Genomic DNA, 5,246 nt, shown 5'->3' with positions numbered 1-5,246 from the left:
TACCATAAGCCATTATGCCATCTATCTAGACCTCATGGGAAATATACGGTGGCCGGCAGGTACAAACGCGGAACAACGGCCAAAAACACATACATAAGCAGGAAACAGCTGCAAATAATGAAATGAAAAACAAACAAACCCTGAAAACTAATAAAACAAAAAAACGCTGCATTTACAGAAATGATGCAAACTAAATACAACACACAAACCCCGAAAACAAACGCAACAGAAAAACGCTGCAAATACAAAAACGATATTCAAAGTCAAAAACACATACAAACCCAAAAACACACAATGCTCCAGGCCTCTAAGGGGCGCATTACGTGGAACAGATTGATGTCCGACCAGACATAGAGAGAACGAACGAGAGTGATGGAAATTGAAGCTGGAGGGAACAAATTGATCGAAGTGGACAAAGTCGATATATAAGAAGGTACGTTTTGTTTTGTTTTTATACAAAGAACGTCATATTTACCCAGCTAGCGTTAGCTTGTTTGTTAAAAGAGCTTGCAAGTCAATAGACAGCACTGTGCACCTAAATGTAACTCTTGACATCATATAGATATATTATAGGTGCAGGGAGGAGTTGGTTTATTGTTACCCAATGTAAATCCTAACGTGAGAGTTAAAGGACGGTCAACAATAGAATGTACCTTGGTCAGTTTGGATTTATCGTGGCATTTATTCTTAATTAAAGTGAATTTATTTTTATTTCAGTCAGTCATTTGTGTGTATGCTGGTGTGGCCAGGGTAAAATAAAAACATTGTCAACATATTATGTTGTGCCACAAGAAGCAGAATGTTTTAACAGTACAGTAGTTTGAATATATTTGTTGTTTACCTTTATCAGACCTCTCAGGCACCTACAACCAGCGTCTGATCGGATAAACAAATTAGAAATGTAATTATACCATGTAGGTTTGAATTTCTGAACATCAAATCAATAAATACCTTTATGTGCTAATGACACTGTCATTAGATCAACTGCACTTATTTCTTGGGTAAAAATAGGATGGAGAACCAACCCCATTCCAGGAAGCAGTAGCGTGGCGTGGGGAAAAATGTAGGGGAAGCCAATTTTACTGTCAGTATAAATGTTTTCCTACAAGCTAGGAGAAGGACAAAAAACAAAAAAAATTAATGTAACCCCAAAAAATTGACTGTTGCGTGAAACAGTATGGTTACGGTGTTAGGAACGATTTGTAAACGTTTACCTACGTTCTTTGTTATAGACGAAGAATTTTTTACAACCACCGCACGAAAAAACATAACAGAAGGATTCTACATTCTAAGACGATCCACAGTAACCCTTTACGATATTTTCATATTAAGAACGATGTGTTTTTTTTTATGTTGGTTTGTTTTACATTTTAACTTCTATGTATGGTTTGTTGTATAGTACTACCGTTTGACCGGAGTTGTAGCTAATCGGCATAATCTTCAACAAGACTGGGCCCGCTGAACTTGGAGAAGACCGGTCACCGCAAAAGAAGGGCCTCGGTTCCCTTCGGTCCCGGACAGGGACAAAAAAAGCCTAACTATCAATAATTAAATTTATTTTATTTATTTTTGTGAAACAAAACAAAGTCCATTAAGAGGAAACGACTCAACAAGGACGGCGCCTGGCAGAGAGGCAGAGATGCTAAAGAGGTACTGCATAAAATGTTTCTCGACTTTTTTGCGCCCCGGGGAGATCTACAATACCACTTTGTCATCTAAACGTAAGGATAACGGCCCTCTCCCTCGCCGGTCGCTTAGACGAGAAAGGGAAACCCACTTTTTTTTTTTACCCTCCCTAACCTGGTTAGTCTACTCCCGGTGCAGTACCGGGGGACGGTTGGGACGAACCTAAAACCAGTCCGGTACGGTTCCCTTCGTCCGGCGGGGCGCGGAAGGGGACCTCCGACGCACTAAACGTAACCTAAATACCCCGTTTTAGGGAAAGGATGTTAGGTTGTTAAAACGGGTAGTTGTAGTCAAAATGATGCGATCATGACATTTGACAGTAGTGGCGACCATCTTAATAGTTCGGTTGACTTCGGTAATACCTCGCCTCCTTTAAACGCATGAATTAATTCGTATTTAAGTGATTTGAAGGCGATGGCCGTTGATTTTCAATTCGGTTCTACTGTCCCGGTGTGCGGGTGTGAGTATCGACACATGTGGTCCCACTCCCGCAAACCTGTATTACAGCCATCACATTCGAAATGTCTCGAAGACAAGCGATACTACACACTCGGCTCGTTAATACAGACGTGCAATACACTACGCAGATTGAATCCTTCAGATACAATTGTAGAAAGTCAGTCCGAATTAGAACTGTGACCAGTGTTTTACAGAATGTTAACCTTAGTTACCGTTTTAAGTGCACGGGAGGACTTTGTTAGGAACCCGGTTGAATTCTAAGTACTGGGAACGGTTGGACGAGTGCGCCGTTAACTAGCAGGTTGAGGGTAGAGTCGCCATACAGTTTGTGGTATGTTTTACGTGTAGTAAACTCTGGTATCGAGCAACATAGGTCCCTACTCCTCGAACTATTTTCTTTATTTCTACGACAGGAAAGTAACACATTTCACCTACTGTGTAGTCTGTAGAGGTTATTCACGGGTTGAGTGATAGTATTAGTCATGCACTTACGTTTTTTCACGTCACACAACACTTGCAAAGGAGACCCGAAAAAAATACCAGTCGATATCTTTCTCTGCGTTTTCGCGGAATTGTAGTACACGTACTCTCGGTAGCCCTTGATGTCCAGGTTGTTTGTTTAACTAAACGTCTGACATACTGCCTCGTTCGGACGTACTCGCCCGTCCGTTGCCACCGCAAGTCCGAAATCACTTTCGTGTGACGGGGTTACGGCGGATAAGTAGTGACTAGATACGAGTGTTTAACTTAAACCAAAAATCGTGTTCCGGTGTTTGTTGTAAGTTCGTCGCGTTTGTCAAAAAACGGTAAGAGCTACGGAAGGTGTTAAAAAGAGGGGTGCCAAGGTCACATTCTCTAGTCGCTGCATGACAGACTTCAACTAGCTCGACTACGGCGACATGGTCCCCAAGACGGGACCCCGACCGTCACGCTTGAAATTTTCGGCGGCTCATGTGGCGGCTAGGTACTTCCCTGCCGCCAGCGAGACATAGCGGGGAACAACTGTCCGTATTACCTGTCCGGTCCTGCCTGTCTCTCTGGTACGTGTCAGTCACGAAGGAACGTTCGTTTTTGAACTCCTAAAACTGAAGTGGAAGGACGGGAGCGCCCAGAAAGTCAGGTAAAAAAAAGCCTGAGTGTTCTTGGTGAGAAGGTCCAATGACGGGGCTTTCGTTCTAACCGCCTGTTAGTTTTTTAGAGTCCTAGCCTTGCTACTCGTGAGAGTCGGCGAGAGTTTCGGTGTCTTGTCTAGCGTCTGTAAGTAGCGGGTAAATGCCTACTCGCTGCCTAGTTTCGTCGAGCCGGTAGGACACGGGGCTGACATTTGCTGCAGTGACGCCGTACCACCCTGCTGGACCTCGTCCGCGCAAATTGGTCGGTGGTCGTTCCTTCCTCTGCTCCTTTGCCAACACAGAAAGGCGGCGAGAAATGATGGTCTAACAACCTGCCCGGTATCACAACGTGTACTGGGTTTCTAAACGTCTAATACCTCGGTGGACTTGAAAAAAGCCTATGACGCCTTGTGTGTAGTAAGCGTAGCAAGACGTTCGGGACGGACGTAAATGGGTCGTCACTCGACCGAGTCTGTCCTGTTGTGTATAGGAAGAAACTACTCGTCTTCAATTCCTTAACTCGACGTGTGGCCGACATGTTGTTGTCTACAAAGTGTTCGGTGGTCCTCCGTACTATGTCGAAGAAATAACTCCTACTGGATGTCCCGTGTGAGAGGCTCCAGATGTTCGATGAGGTCCGAGTACGAGTGCTATGGTCGGTGGCGTGTAGTCGTCTGGAGTAAGGGAATTTTTTTAGTTTTGATGATTGTGCACACCTGTCCTGTCTGAACAGTGGATCGGTGTTATAGGTAACTGTAGACAACAACACCTTGGATCTTCCGGCGACCCTTTAAGATACTTACAATAACTTATGAAAGGGGTACTTTCTGTCTTTAGGAGGGAGAAGTTATATAATTTAGTGTTGGGAAAGAGAGACACGTATGGACAACGGACTGACGGGCACATCGATACCACACGTTAAGACTACCCAAAGACAACCAATACACGTAACGAACGGACCTAATCGACGTACAATAGTCAGATTCATCAACAAAATACGTCAACAAATTAATTGTTCCCCACGACGATAGGCTTTAGTCGTGGCGCTCTATCGTCGGGTATATCCCCGCGGACTAGTGGACTTATCTACTCTAACAAATATACAAAAAACAATGAAAACCTGATGCCTACCTTGATTATATGTCTCATGCGACATAGTTCACAACGATTTGAACTTCACACACAATTCACTCGTCTATCAATTTTGTTATTCCTACCCCCAAAGAGCATAAAGTCAAAACGTACTCTCGCTTGCGATACTGATAGATAAAAAAGAATAAATAAGACATATAGATATATAATAACATAGACACATGATAGTAAAATATCTTATCACTTATGGACCATGACAGTTGGTCCTCTCGACACCTCGGAGGACGTCTCGTCACACACCTGCGTAAAATTGTACACTTATTGACCAATTGCGTATTATGATAGAAACACTAACATGAAGACATATAACACAGGTCGAGTGCACATACTAGAAGCCAATTACAGTCGACAGTCTACTCTAGGCTCCGTACAGCGAAAACTTCTCTCTCTCTTCACACATATTTTTGACAAACACAACTAACAATATGTCTGTAACTTGTCTTCTAGCAGAGTTGCATGCCGACTGAGCCCGACCAGGCTAATAGCCGAGTACTTGCCTCGGCCTATGAATACGACAACTAAACTCTCAGCAGTTTCTCGAAAACTTTCCAGCAGGATCCAAATCAAACACTACATTAGAGTACTATAACTAGGCTTAGACATGACGCGCGTACTCGCAGACCAGTATAGACGTAGCATATGTTACTCTGCTCCACTCGTATACAGTACAGACCCTACATCAAACTTACATCCTGAGACATAGCACAATTCAATTGTCAACTGACAACTTTCAGTACGTTAGAACTATACTATGACACAAACATTCACCGCTACTAATGGCCCTGGGACGAATTAGTGAGTAGACCAATGTTATAACTGGTGGGGAAGGGGGAGGGG

This window comes from Notothenia coriiceps, unplaced genomic scaffold (genome assembly GCF_000735185.1).
Source record: "Notothenia coriiceps isolate Sejong01 unplaced genomic scaffold, NC01 NC01_scaffold00032659, whole genome shotgun sequence".
Lineage (NCBI taxonomy): Eukaryota > Metazoa > Chordata > Actinopteri > Perciformes > Nototheniidae > Notothenia > Notothenia coriiceps.
The sequence above is the reverse complement of the archived record's forward strand: the minus strand, read 5'-3'. Positions refer to the sequence as shown.